At 40.2% G+C, this 15,706-nt stretch overlaps 1 protein-coding gene across 1 annotated transcript in view; it reads left to right on the top strand.

The window, feature by feature from the left end:
- LOC135198615 (protein pangolin, isoforms A/H/I/S-like) overlaps positions 1-15,706 on the top strand; it is a gene marked incomplete in the record, with an annotated part of 559,363 nt that overhangs the window by 112,292 nt on the left and 431,365 nt on the right.

The following is a 15,706-nucleotide window of genomic DNA, read 5'->3' as shown; positions in this document are numbered from 1 at the left end:
GAAGGATATCCTTGTTGAAAGCAGCTAACAGTTAAATTTCAATATGGGTTTTTCTACTATTAATTTCTGTTTTTTTTCTCTCTTGTGGGCGATTCGATGTTTATTTGGCAGGAATTAACAGCAAAATGATTTTCGACGCGCCAGAAAAGCTTAATAAGAGAGAGAGAGAGAGAGAGAGAGAGAGAGAGAGAGAGAGAGAGAGAGAGAGAGAGAGAGAGAGAGAAATGCTACTGGGTGTAAAATTGCATTACCTAGCAGCGATTAGTGGCCTTCTGGTTGAGAGGACGTCGGGATCAGTTCAATTTGTGGCAAATATTAAAGGAGGGCGCCCTTCCCCCATTTCTTACGCTGAGCGGGAGGGAAGCTGGAGGGTACCATACTCGATGATCATGTAGACCTTGAGGAAGAGTCCTTGATAAAGGAGAGAGAAGAGAGAGAGAGAGAGAGAGAGAGAGAGAGAGAGAGAGAGATCAAATGGGTGGTAACTTTTAAAGTTTTGTTTTGAGTACGTGTCATATAATTAACGGGCGTCATCCGTTCCTTCATTTGTTCTGCAGTTTGACTCTATTGGGAGATAATAAATAACCAAAGAGAAAAAGTACATAGGATATTTTAGCAGTTGGTTTTTGTCTTCGGCTGAGCAGACAGACACATTGCATCGTCACCGCAGAGCAAGTAATATGAGTGTTATAAATTTGGTGTCCTTGGTGGCACATAGGTGTTGGTGTGCTTTGCAGGTTTGCAACGCAGTCCATATAACGCCTGGTGTCTTATAGTGTATACACTTGATGCTTGAGTTCTGTTCTTGAATGTCTCTTAGAATAGCGAACGATGGCCTTAATTTTGATACGTTATTAGTCAGGGGCTTATGTTGGACATTATTTTTGGTGTAGGATCTTATCTCTAGACGCAGGACACATTCACGATGTAGCCATGTGTAAGTATTTGCTACTACATTCTAGTCCTTCATGTTTGTTCTTTTGGACGAATGACACCGTTACGAAGAACACTGATCGTCTTTATGTGAAGGAAAAGGAGCATGGTACCCTCGAGACTTGTTTGTTGCACCGATTGGAGAAGTGTGTGTGTGTGTGTGTGTGTGTGTTTGCGACAGCCCAGCGACGTAAAGGCTCTGCAGCGACCAGACAGGAGCCATTCGGCTGACCGCTCGCCCGTGTCCTCCGCTAATTGCTTTTAATCGTTCACAGGATAATCTCTCTCATTGCCCACTCCACAGATTCATTTTCGTAAGTGGTGGTAGGAGGGGAGGACGGAAGGCTGCTGCGAGGATAGAGGGGAGGAGACGCCATCAGCTAGGAAGATGAAAAGGAGATGTATATAGATAGCTGAAGGGGAAATGAGGGTAAAATAAAAGGAGAAATGGGGTGGTGGTAGGTAGGCATATGTATATAATATTATATATATATATATATATATACATATATATACTATATATAACATATATACACACACACATACACATACAAATACAGGGGGAAATGAATACAAGATGGAATGGTTGAGCCAATGCGACGTTAGATGTTGAATGCTGATAAAAGGGACACAGATGTAGTTGTTAAGATGGATCTGTTTGCTTAGTATTGATGATGTAAGGGCCTCTGTGAAGGTGAGAAATGGGCATTATGTAGAGGTGGTAAAAAGTTAGCGTAGTTGAAAGCTTGCTTTGATTTGGTTTAGTCAAGTTGAAAGATTGTAGGATGACAGGTTGATGGAATTGGTCTATATAAGATTTGGAAGTATTAGGAGTGAGGAGCAGAGAGAGACCTCAAAAACTCTTATAGATGATTTGAAAGAGGATCTATATATTATCACTCGTTATCTGCATTATGCACATTTTACATTCCCTTAATCTACAGCTTTACTGAAGCTTCTTGCTTGCAAACAAAAGCTAAAAAATCGATTGATTCAACTTCCAACCCTCTACAGTAATGTCCGACCAATCCAGGGAGGTTCGCCTAAACCCCAGGCCAGCATCTGAAGGATGTCTTATTGCTAATCTTTTCCCTTCTCTCTGTTCTGAGGGCACTCATCCTCTGGTGGGTTGTTGTTTTACCACTTCATATTTATGGCGGCACTCACAGAGGAATTTATATATAGTATATATATATATATATATATATATATATATATATATATATATATATATATGTTGTGTGTGTGTAGATATAGTATTACATATATAATATATATATATATCTATATATATATATTTATTTATTTATATACGTATATAGAATTTGTAACTGCTGAAGTTCTTCGTCTTCAGCATAGCGAAATATTCTTTAGAGTAATTACTGCCTCAACATTTCTAGCCTTGTTTTCTCTTATGTTTGATTAATAAATACCCACTGATTAGGAATCTACTTTTGTACGGAATTGTGTAAAATATCGTCCTCCACATTCGTACCCTCATAAACTCACATCTGCTTACACAAATAAGCTGATTTTCTTTGACGTATTGAGGATTGTTATTGAGTAGTTACTTTTTGTTCTTCAAGATATCAAGAATTAAGCCATGTATACACACACACACACACACACATATATATATATAATATATATATATATATATATTATATATATACATACGTATATTATAATATTAATGTCACTATGTCACTATATATATATATATATATATGGGTATACCTATATATATATATATATATATATACTATATAAGTTGGGGATCTACCGGTGATTTTTTTTTTGCCATATATATTGGCAATTGTATTAAAAATAACTTTTTATGCCGTCTTTAATTTCTGTATTTCTAAATATTGTATGGATTCGGTTTTCATTACAAAGCGTAAGATCCAAGTGTAGAACAAGATGAAAATAATCTTCTACGCATATCAGAGTTTCTTTATCTGGTATTCACTTGGATCTTAGACTATGTAGTGACAAGCGTATATAAAAGGTTTGGAGAAATCGAGAAATTAAGTGTTTGAATGTTATTACAGTTTTATATTATATCTAATATATATTGTGTGTGTGTGTATATATATATATATGTATGTATATCTATAATATATATGTATGTAGTATATATATATATTATATCTAGATATATATATATATATTATATATATATATATATATATATATATATATATATATATATGTGTGTGTGTGTGTGTGTGTGGTGTAATCAGCCCTAATAAGCCGGAATCCTTTCAGTTGTTTCGTCTGGTGCATAGTTACTTAGAAATCGAATTTGCAAAAAATAATGGCTAGAAACCCGTGTTGATATTGGCCCAGGGAATCCGAGACGAGACGGATTTCAGAATTGAATGATTCAACAAGAAAGCCATAACTGAATGACTATGGCGCAAGGGGAGACTTATTGCTTCTTGCTTGGGCCAAGCACAGGGCCTGAGACAGTTTTGACAGATTTCGAAGCTGACTGATGCCGGAAGAAATCTTATTGAGGAAATTGCCATCCCGGAGGCATTTTTGCATTGCAGAGCTTGTTAAGCCTCAATATATGTGCAAGTCTCAATTCCAGATTATAATGTTTGTTGTGATGTCGGGCTTTTTGTTATACTGGTAAAAAAGAATTATATCTATATATATATATATATATATATATATATATATATGTGTGTGTGTGTGTGTGTGTGTGTGTGTGTGTGTGTGTGTGAGTGTCAGGAAAGTGTTTGCATTCCTGTTCGAAAGCTAGGGAAAAGTGAGTGGAGTCAAACGTATAATATCAGTCAGAGTAAAGTTGATGAAACCTTACGGTACTAATTAATGTCTTCATTAATAATAATGAGTAGGTAATGTGCGCGCTTAGGCTGTGTGCAGAGTCAGGGATGTTTTCTATGGGCACACGAATTGATCTCGGGCTCGTCATTCCTGTTAATTAGGCGCCACCTGTTCTCATGTCTCCTCTCCGCCACGCAATTCGCCTCCTCTTCCTCCTCCTCCTCCTCCTCCTCCTCCTCCTTTGTCCCAAACAGCGCCCTTGATGATAAACACACCACCGCCTTTTTCCCTTTCATCTGCGTGAAGCTCCTTCATCTCTCTTATGAAGTCTTTTTTCTTCTTCTTCATCTTTCTTTCTTTACGTTCAGTTAGTCTCAACTTTGGTGATTCTTGTATGCACGTGTAGTTGCTTTTGTACATTGTATACGCAAGTGATTCATGTTTAGACCGGAAAGATATTGAAAAGATTTTGTAAGGATATAATAGGCTTTTGAAATGGGAATAATTTTTTTTATGTAAGATGATGTGTCCATGATTCTCTCTCTCTCTCTCTCTCTCTCTCTCTCTCTCTCTCTCTCTCTCTCTCTCTCTCTCTCTCTCTGGTAAAAAGAAAACTCGTTTTGGGAATGAAAGTGCAATCTTTGATATGCTCCGCCCCTTTTATTGTAATAGCAGCATTCGATATCATCAGTTGATTGCAGAAATAAAAAGAAGGCATTCCAGCGAATGCGACATGTAATTAAATCTGTTATACCTGAGACATTTCTGTTACGAGTCGGGTGCAGAATCACTTGGGGCGAAGTCGTGGTCTTTTTTTCTTTAGGCATAATAGGAGGTTTTGGGAATTAAATGTGTTTTACAATCTTGTGATCTAATTAGGTGTAAAAATGCCGGGAAATGAAGTGGAGTTTTGTGAATAGCATGACTAAGAATTGTGTTGGGTTAGGGTTTGTGCGCTGCAAGGGGTGTGTGGAGGGTGGTGGGACACCCCCCCCCCAACTGGGGTTGGTTGGTCTTACAACCAGAGTGACCGGAGGCGACATTTACCAAGGAGCGTGACAAATGGAGTAGGTCCTAATTGGTAATGGCGGATGGATGTGGATGGGTGAGGGCGGGGGATGTGGATGGGTGGGGGGGGGAGACACTGGGGAAGGATACGACTGCGAGAGGAGGGCGGTTAACAGGCTTGGCAAATGGAGAGGTGGATATCCACTCTCCCAATTAACTCTTTTCTAACTTCCAATCGTCCCGACTCATTTGTTCTGTGAGAGGGTGGGTTAAGGCAGGGGTGGGGGTCGGGTAGGGGGGGGGGAGTTGGGGAGCATGCAATAGTGTAACCCGAGAGGTGATTATGTGGTGTTAAATTAGATTCTGAAAGCGCAAGTACAATCTCTCGCGCTCTTTCGTTCCCAACTAATATTAAGAAATGTAAAACCTCGTAGTTCGGTCGCATCTTTGATTCAGTTATAAGTTTCAAAATTTCTTGATTGTATGTTTCGGGAAAATGACAACTCTTATCCGGTGGCGTCCGTCAGCTGTCTTTTCTTGCGATGTTGAAGAAGGATGTCGTTTGAGCGGTCTCCTGAAAGTGGTATTTTGGTACTGGGAGACGCTAGAGAGAAATTGGAGAGAGAGAGAGAGAGAGAGAGAGAGAGAGAGAGAGAGAGAGAGAGAATGCGAGCTCTTTCTGAGATAAAGGTTGCTGTGGGTTGTATCAGGCTATGTCACGGGGTTAGTGATGACCTGCGAGGCCTGTAAACTAAGCAGCTTGGCAGCCTACACGTAACACCAGACTCGACATCGCCAGGCTTCCCTGATACAGGCCCTGATGGAAAGGTTCAGGGTCGAACCCCCGATAGCTGTACACGGTGAAAGGATTTTATCGTCCGATTTTTTCTTTCCGAAAGTCATGATTCTCTGGCATTTATAATTGCTATGGAAGCTTTCCTCAAACTGCAAATGAATGCTACTTTTGGCTTATGTTGATCTGTTCCGTGGATTCGATCTTACGTCCAGGTGCAGTAAGTAATACCACGTTGTTTGCACATGCGCAGATTAGTTTCTAAAGCCTCGTAGCAGTTCGTATAGTATTTCATCAACAAACAGTGCATAATAAAGAGGCAGACGATTAGTCAGTAGTAGTTAGTATTCTTTTGTGTTTGTTTATCGTAGGCATCAGACTTTCCGTGTTGATTAACGGAGCGAAGATTGGCTGAAACCCTCTGCAATTGTTGTTAATGTATTACTGTTTGACTCGAGGATCAGGCGGCTTTATGGTCTGCTCAAATTAGGACTCTCAACTTGATATGCATCGAAAAACTCGGCAACAATTTATAGCGAAAGATACGCTTGTTAGTCATATAAATCCCATTTCGCTTTATTTGGTGGATAATGCGATGTCGCTTGTAATAGCAAATAGATCGATGGTTTTTCCTTTTTAATATGAATATTGTTTTCGATCATTCCAGGGTATATGTTTGTAACACTCTTGGTTGGGGTGGGGGTGGGGGTGGGTGGGTGCAAGGTAGGCAGTTCCAGTTGGTGCAATGTCATCTATGAAAAAATGAATGAAGACATGAGTTGAATGTTGCATATGGTTGTACCGATCTTCCATCAGGGCGAATGGGAGTCATGCGGAGGGGAGTAATGTGTGTTTATCACTGCCATCACTTAGTTTTGTTTACACTATTACAGATTGTGCCAGAGCTTGGGCGATAAGTGTAGGATTCCTGTACAAATAGAAGTGCTTATTTTTCCCGTCGTCTCTTGGGGTTTATTTTTGCGTCTTGGCTTTTCGGGCCCGTGTTTTCTTTAGCATAGCTTCTGCTCTTCTCTCCAGTGTTGTGTTAGTTTAGACTGTCGAGAGCTTTTGGAGATGCGGCCCAGATGAATGAGCGGAGGAGAGGCCCTGTATCTCTTACAGCCCAGCAACCTCGGCGTCCATCACGTGATCGGGTCGAGATGGTCATGTAGATTGAGTGATTCTGTGGGTGGTGTATGGGCCAGGTAGGGTCAATGGGAGAGAAAGAGCGCGAGCATTTCCCGAGTAGAGGTAACTAGGGGAGTCAGTCTATCAAATGAATCAGAAGCTGAAAAGTCGTTGTGGCGCAGAACTCGATTGTGGAAGCAAATGTGGGTTGCCAGAACGGAGGGTGCGACTGACTGACTGACTGACTGTCTGTCTGAAGGTTCTAAGCCTCCTCATCTTGCGATGCTGTCCTCTTCCGTCCACCAGGTGTTTCTGGCTTTGCCGGTTTGGGCAGCCTCTGAGTCGGTCTTTCTCAAAACCTTTTAGGTGTTTAATCCGTCACTTGTGAATATTTCAGAACTGATTATAATCACAGTATAAGAAATAGTATTTGAAGCAAATTCGCAGCGAGAAGCGTGTGAGCGATTTGTGCCTTTCTTTTACTCAAGCATCGCTAGGCGGTCATCATCAGTGCTCAGGGTAAGATAGGCATATGTGAATCCCGCCCCACCTTTTTGGTCGTGCCCTTCTAGGACTCAGCGACCCGCACGACCCATGACGATAACAATAAATGATAACAATAAGTGATAACTGATAATGATGATAATGGTTGAGGTAATGAGGGGTCCGCTGCGACGGCTTTACTTATGGCCCTGAATTGATAGACTGACCAATGGCAGGTTATGCAACTCCTTTCTGCTTGGCGCTCCTCCGCTCCAGCGATGCTCTTCTCCTTCCCAAACACGGAGGAGGGAGCTCTTACCTCATGCTCGCGCTCCTCAGGCAGAGCAAAACAGTGACATAGTGACTTACTTATATATATACGTATATATATATATATATATATATATATATATATATATATATTATATATGTGTGTGTGTGTGTGTGTGTGTGTGCTTGTTTGTTTGTTTGTATGGCCTCAGATGAATTGTGGATGTGATACATATGATATTTGATTTGTTTAATGAGAGAACCTGGATTTTTGACAACTACCGAGAGAAAGGTGAACGGCCAGTTTCTTCTTCTTCTTCTTTTAAGAAGTGGGAATGACAAATAGTAACAGTTTCACTTGAAGTATGAATGTGGAGGTCAGTGTTGTCTGGTATTTTCTCTAGAGTAACCTTTTGGTATTGGAAACTGCTTAACATTGGCGAAATTATACTATATGCAGTAGTTTTGCCCATGTTGAAGTGATATAAAAAAAGTTTATAGCTCTGAGATAGGCTAGTGTCTAGGTTGTGGAGTAGCATTACATTTTCCATCGACCTGTTAAAAGGCTTTATTTGTAGTGTAATCCCTTTTAAGCAACGTCCGAGTTTAAATGTGTGACGTGAACTTCTCTTTGGTAACTTTGAGGCTGTGGCTGGAGATCTTACTAGGTCATAGACTCAGGTCTCTTTCTGACAGATTGGTTATGAATTAGTCCCACTTTTGGAAATTTTTTAAGGGAATATTTCCTTTTGACTGTTTCAAATGCAATCTTTGCACTTTATATAATATATATATATATATATATATATATATATATATATATATATATATATATATATATATATATATATATATATAGCAAGGTTCTTTATCGGTTATGACGTTTCACTTCAAAACATGATGTCGATTAGTGTTTACAACTGTCGAAATTTGTTCTGTCCGTCTTAATGATAAGGGCCGTAAGTATAATTCACCTATGTACTAACCAAAAAGCGTATTGGGTCCAGTGTTGGTCATTACTAAGGTTTTGTTTGTGACGTCTTATTTGAAAGTCTCTCTCTCTCTCTCTCTCTCTCTCTCTCTCTCTCTCTCTCTCTCTCTTGCGCGCGCGTTTTGAAGGCTTTTTGTATTTGATGACACTCATTTTTGTCTAAAGTTATTTTAGGGGAATCGAAGAATGTGATATTCCTTATATTTTACAGGCGTAGGTTTAATAATATACATATTGTGCCATTTGCAATAACCAGTACTTCTTGCTCTTTTGATTATGTTTATTTGCTGTGGTTATAAAGGTTATCAGTTCGACATTTTTTGCCTTTTCATGATATTTATTAGGATCAATACTGGAAGCTAAACTCTGAGAACTGTTTTTCTGGGGGAAGTGGTTTGTTGGCTCGAACTCTTCCTTTTCCGTGCGCTGCCCGTAGAATGGGAGGACGCTTTTCTGTTGGAATAGCAGCAGCAGCAGTTGGAGGGAGATAGAAAGGGACTGTCATCATTCTAAGGAAAAGAAATCACTTCTTCCCGGAGGGAAGATCCTTCTGTGGGATGGATGGACTGGGGACTGGAAGGAAAGGTTAGAAGGTATGATGTAGGATGATTGAGAAGGATGATAGGTCTAGCCTAAGGCTGAGGACACTATCACGCACTTATACCATCACCATCCTTTTGATAGAAGGAAAAGGGGTTCCTCTTCTCGAACCGTTCTACTCTTGCAGAATCTCTCTCTCTCTCTCTCTCTCTCTCTCTCTCTCTCTCTCTCTCTCTCTCTCTCTCTCTCTCTTACCACACACTCTTACATATATAACTACACACATATATTTATGTATGTGTGGAACTGGATCACAAAAATATGGAACGTGATGTGTATATATAATATATATATATATATATATATATATATATAATATATATATATGTATGTATGTATGTATATATATATATATATATATATATATATATATATATATATATATATATATCTCTCTAAGACAAAATCCGCGAAGAAAAGAGAAACGATGGAGGGCTGCCAGGCCTTTCGACGTTTTGCCCTTCTTAGAAGACTGGAGAAATATAAGATTAAGTTTAAAAAGAAAGCTCGTATAAATGACAGATGGGGGTTACAAAGGAAAAAGTATGTACCTGTGTGTGTGTGTGTGTGAGTTGTGTTTCCTCACATATCCTTACAGCTAAGTATAAGGGCTAACATGTCAGTCAGTGAAGCAATGTTGGTATTAGTAGCCCCAGAGCTGTGCATCATCATAAACAGTACCTGGCACTTTGGTCAATAAATATGCGATGAGCAGCAGAGTATGTTCTTGATGTAATGAAATCTTAGCCATAGACCTCGCTTGGAATGTTATGTCTATTATTTCGGGGTTATTGACCATCCGATTGAAAGTAAGAACATGCCTTGTGAACCATCACTACCACAGTCATGTTTCCATGGCGAGAAATCAAATGTAACTAGATTTTTAACTTAAAGATATCAGTGCTAACCAAAAGCGTATTGGGTATAGTGTGGGTCATTAAAGGTTGATACGGCTGATTTTTGGGATAGCTGTTATTCAGCAGACCAGTACAGGTGGTCTGAAATGTTTCCATTGCTATATTATTGTGTTGAATGGTGTCTAGAATAGAAAGAAGTTATAATCATTTGTATGAGTGTGTTACAATAGTTGTCTTGTAAACAGTTAATTGCCGTGACTGAAGAACGCTGGAGGGTTTATGGTGAACCAGATTTGCAATCTTTAATTATCATAATATAATAATACAGTTACTATAATATCTACAGGTTAATGACGTAGTGTTACAGACAATGTAAAAATGGTCAATTTTTAAAGATTCGACCACCTGGTATTGACCATGCAAACAAAAAAATGCATCAATACCAAAGTGAAATGGCCCTTTACTTGGTTTTTCCTTTATTTAAGTGTAGTTATTTGACGTTTTCTTTTGTAGAGAAAGGTAAAGATTTATTAAATAAAAAATAAATATCTTAGGGTTTATAGGCACAACCTGTCACTAACAGATGTATTTGCTGTTTTGTGGTGAAATGCGTAGGGGGCTTGTTCAAAGACGTGGCTATTTCGTTTCCTGTTTGGTTTCCTGCCGTTGTTTGGCTTGCCAAGATTTTCCATAGTTTGGTTGCGATCCTTATCAATGTTCGCCTGCTTGACTGATCGCAATGAGCGATATATACTTCCTTCCAGATCATTTCGATCTGTGACTTTCTTCGAGCTATTGCTTGTTTTGGTCGTGCCTCCGGAGAGCTTATTCGTTATTCAAATGCCCAAGAAATCTGATTTTAATGCTGAATACATCCATTTGTGTGTTCGTGTAGATTTCTTAATATTTCACATCTTTTTGCTTACGTCGCTCTGAAGGGAACTTGAAAGTCTTCGGCCACGAATGAGACGATGGCGTTAATAGGTTTATTCTCCAATTCCCCGAGTTCTCGAAATTAGAAATTCTCTCTCTCTCTCTCTCTTCTTCTCGTCTCTCGGTCTCTCTCTCTCTCTCTCTCTCACACAACACACACACACACACACACACCGCACGCACGAGCAACGTATTGGCTTGTACAAGTAAGCTTAGGCATATGTTTTTTCTATCCTGAACGTAAATTGTGGAAGTACAATGGTTCTAAATTGAATGAAGTATGTTTTCCCTTACTGTATGTAGACAAAAATAGGTGGTCTTTTTATTATTTATTTTTTTTTACAGCTGACAATTCAATAACTGCTGAACTAAATTAGAAAGTGGACACTCTTTCCAAAGTTCAGATAGCCGTCTAATGGGTCACCACTACCTCAGCGATATGAGATATAATGGATTACTTATGTTAGAGAGAGAGAGAGAGAGAGAGAGAGAGAGAGAGAGAGATACTCTGTTATTAATTTTATATTTATCCTCTTTGATAATAGTAATTACAAGAATATAAGAATTAAATGGAATGAAATGGAGACAAGTCTTGTGAATGAAGTGATGTAGTCATCGGCCAAAGGGGATGGTATTGGTCAGCACAACTAAAGTCGTTAGTTTATCAAGGCAGTCATCTCGATATCGGGACCTCCTCGCACCCTTCCTCTTCTCATCCGGAGATATTTATTTATTTATTTATCCCTGAGACCTTGTTGGTCTAAGTAGCGCTAATGATAGGTAGGCCTATCTCTCTCTCCTCCTCCGCTTCTCTCGATTCTTCTCTCTTCCATCTCTCCTCTCTCTCTCTCATTAGAATAATGCGTAGGCTGATGTATATCAAGTAATATCAAAATATTTGTCTGCGTTGTTTCTTTTCCTTTGCTGTCCTCATCAAGAGTTAAATTATTTGTGTGATATTTCATATTTGCGTCCTCCATAGTTGTCGTATTTTATTGATCTTTTGACCTGTTTTTAATTTTCTATGAAGTAGTTATTCTTGGGTTTAAATATCGTGAAGTTAAGTCGCACCGCAGTTACTTTCTCTGCTGTCCTGCTTCCTATACGACATGGAGTTAACGGACTTATGTATTTCGGCCTCGGCGGTACATACCTATCTGATTTTTTTCCCTTTTCGCCGTTAATAGTATGGAGCTCTTCTCAATAAATCGTTTGCCCTGCCTTCATTATTCATGGTGAATGATGTCTAAGAATGACCTTTTATTTCCCTAATCCCGCCGTACATTCCCTCCCGATTATTATTGAGTGTGTCAATACATGAGAGAGAATGCGATACAATCACCCCCCCCCCCCCCCCCCCCCCCCCCCCCCCCCCCCCCCCGCCTCCCCCCCCCCCCCCCCCCCCCCTTCTCTCCGCCTCTCCGCAGAGTATTGCCGATCACTGATGCGGAGGAGGATCAAGTTGTTAAGTGAAAGGCCCCATTAAACGTCGAGGCTCTTGGAAGAGAAGAAGCGTTACTCGTAATCTCGTTTAGCTGCATATTGTATTTGTCTCTATTGACCTTAGACCGCGGCTCGTTCCAGGACCCTCCGGCCCATAAAAGACCCCTGGGCTGGCCTTGGGAGCTCTTGGCCTGTGGGATATGGGAGCCCCGTGATGAGGAGCCTATATTTGGGGATTTGCTTAGTTCTCCCCACACCCCCACCCCCACCCCCACCCACCCCCGAACCTCTGCTGTGATTTTGTTTACTTATGCACTTTAGGGGAGAGATTGGGCCCATGAGGGGGAGGCGGGAGTCGGAGTCGTAGGTCTATTCTAGGAAGTTCCGCCTTGTTGGTGGAAACCCTGATTTTGAACGGCGTTTTGTACAGTCGTTTGATTGTTATAGATGGTTCTTAACCTATTTTACTCAATGATTATATCCATTCCCGCATATAATAAATAACTGTCTAATTCATTATTCATTCTTAAACTTATGATGGAAAGTGAGAGGAAAAGGGTTCAGTGGTTACCTACTTTACAACTAATAACTTGATATTCAGTGAGTGAACGACTGCAGATGACCCAGAAAAATTGTGCCTTTCTGCCTTGATAATCTAATTGGCCGCTTTTGAATGCGGGATGTGGGGAAAGATAACGTCGGTCGTGCTTTGGCCTTTCCCAGAATTGGTTCAATATCCTTGTGCTAAGAACCGTTAATAGACGTCGCCCTGGTTTTCCTCTGTAATAGCCCCGCCCCCCCCCCCCCCCCCCCCCCCCCCCCCCCCCCCCTCGCCTGTCATTTCTTGCCCACGTTTCTTTTTTTTCTTTTTTCTTTTTTAATATTCTCCTTCTGTTTCGTACTCTCCTTTTGCTAATTATTATTATTATTATATTATTATTATTATTATTATTATTTTATTATTATATCTGAAGTTTTTATTAGGGTATAGTAATTAATCGTAGTTCTTAATAATAAAAAAAAACTATCGAGAGAATACTTAGAGATAAGCGGTTGATGTTGACATATATTCAGTTAACATGTTAATTTCCACTTGGTTAGGTTAGGTTAGAGTTTGTCGTTGTTTGTCTTCTTCCACTATCTTACTCGTCTTTCTTGAACAAAATGTTAAGTAATATTGCTGTTGGGCAGAAATGAGTGTCAATGTTTATCATATGATTGCAATTCCATGTCATAATTTTGATCGCATAGAATAGATCGTTAGGCTTTTAAGTTTTCTGTAAAAAGAAACTAATGAGACGGCTTTTTGTCTGTCCGTCCGCCCTCACATCTTAAAAACTATGGAGGCTAGAGAGCTGCAAATTGCTATGTTGATCATCCACCCTCCAATCATTAAACATACAAAATTGCAGCCCTCTAGCATCAGTACTTTTCATTTTTTTAAGCTTAAAGTTAGCCATGATCGTGCGTCTGGCATCGTTATAGGTGCCTACAACACAGACCACCACTGGGCTGTGGCTGTAAGTTTCATTGGCCGCGGCTGAGAGTTTCTTGGACCGTTTCTGAAAGTTTCATGCAGCATTATACGCAGTACAGAAAATCGGTTGCGCCGAAGAAACTTTAATGCAGTTTTTACTTGTCTATAATTTGGCTCAATGTTGCGCCTACAAATTTTGTATGAATTATGAAACCTCTCTCTCTCTCTCTCTCTCTCTCTCTCTCTCTCTCTAAAATGGCTATCAAAGCCTTCGAGTAAAGGCCGGGGGGAGGGGGAGGGGGAAGAGGCTGTAGGGAAGATAAGTAGGAATGAACACACAAACACTAAGGCTAAACAAACAGCTTAGGCTCCCCAGGTAGACTTCCAGTAGCTCCCTCACAAACGGTATGTCCCTCAACGTTTCTTGATGGCTAAACGCTTTAGCCTACACGGCACAGTGCACCGTACCTGGAAGAAAAGAACTAGATATCATCTTCTCTCTCTCTCTCTCTCTCTCTCTCTCTCTCTCTCTCTCTCTCTCTCTCTCTAATTTATATATATATATAGTATATACTATAATAGAAAAAGAGAGAGAAAGAGAGATGATATCTTGTTCTTTTCTCTCAGGTATGTGTGTGTTTGTGTGTAAACATATATTTTTTTGTCTTTATATGTAACTTTTGTGAATTTTCTCTTATTTACACACAATAGGTTGTTTAACTTTGAGAAACAAGACTAGATGCGACGGCTTATTTATGATCTTGGGAGAAATATAGTTGACATTCTGATAACCTTTTGTGTGTTTGTGAGCGTTTCCAATAAATCTAGTAGACGTCGTAGAGCTTCAAAGATGCGTTGAGGTGCTGATAGAGATTTTGTGGCATTGGCTCCGGGGGACACGTGGGCAATCTATCCATTTTAAATGTGGTGCTTTATTTTGGCCTTTTAGGTTCTTAAACCATAGTTTGAATTGGAGTATGAAAAGAAGACCACGAGAGAGAGAGAGAGAGAGAGAGAGAGAGAGAGAGAGAGAGAGAGAGAGAGAACTCGTGTGTGTCTGGACTTACATTTAATTCAATCCTCATACTGTTCATTCATGGCATTGTCACAATTGATAAAGTGACTTTGATTTCCCCTTTATAACAGCCATTGAATGCTGAAGGGTGGAAATGGTCTGCGAACGTTTTTCAACGTAGTGTTCATCTTCGGTGCATCTTTGCTGAAAGTCGGCTTCCGAATAAGTTGATCAGTGTCATCATTGTCGTTTAAGACTCGTATATGATTACATACAGGAATTTCTATTGCACTTGTTCTTGTTACGCACTTTAGGTTTTTTGAAGTGGTGCGGCGCATGTGCGGATCGAACTTTGTGATGTGGGCAGTGTTGTGTCGGTGGCCGTGTGGTTGTAAGGCCGGATCCTCCTGTGGCCGACGCTGACCGCATAGGACCACATGGATCCACCACTACCACACCGCTGCCCTCCTATAACCATCGAAACCCCCCCCCCCCCCCCTCTCTCTCTCTCTCTCTCTCTCTCTCTCTCTCTCTCTCTCTAAATGTCGTTTCTTTTCATCTTGAAGGAACTTGTCACTTGCAGTTTGAAGTCTATATTATAGTTATTGGGTGGCTATTGTTAATAGAATCATGTAATTCTTTTTTTGGATTGCCCCTTAAGGTTCTGTAGATATTATCGTGAAGTATGATGGAAACGGATCGTATTCTGTTGTTTTCCTTTGTTTTTGAGAGAGAAGGCATTTCTTTCCTGAGGGCTCAGATGCCTTGGGAAGGCAATCCATCTTTTAAGAAGCGCAACGCGAGGCGGCGGCGGCGGCGGCGGCGGCACATGTGGAAGCATATTTAGCAGTGGCGGTTGGATGTCCAAGGTGAATCAGTGGTGATGTTTATAACGAATAGATGTCTGAAAGCGGGCAATTTTGTGGTCCGGAACGACTTGGAAACTTTTTAAGACGTCGTTTTTATTGTTTTGTATTAT

Source organism: Macrobrachium nipponense, chromosome 22 (genome assembly GCF_015104395.2).
Source record: "Macrobrachium nipponense isolate FS-2020 chromosome 22, ASM1510439v2, whole genome shotgun sequence".
NCBI lineage: Eukaryota > Metazoa > Arthropoda > Malacostraca > Decapoda > Palaemonidae > Macrobrachium > Macrobrachium nipponense.
The sequence above is the reverse complement of the archived record's forward strand: the minus strand, read 5'-3'. Positions and strand labels throughout refer to the sequence as shown.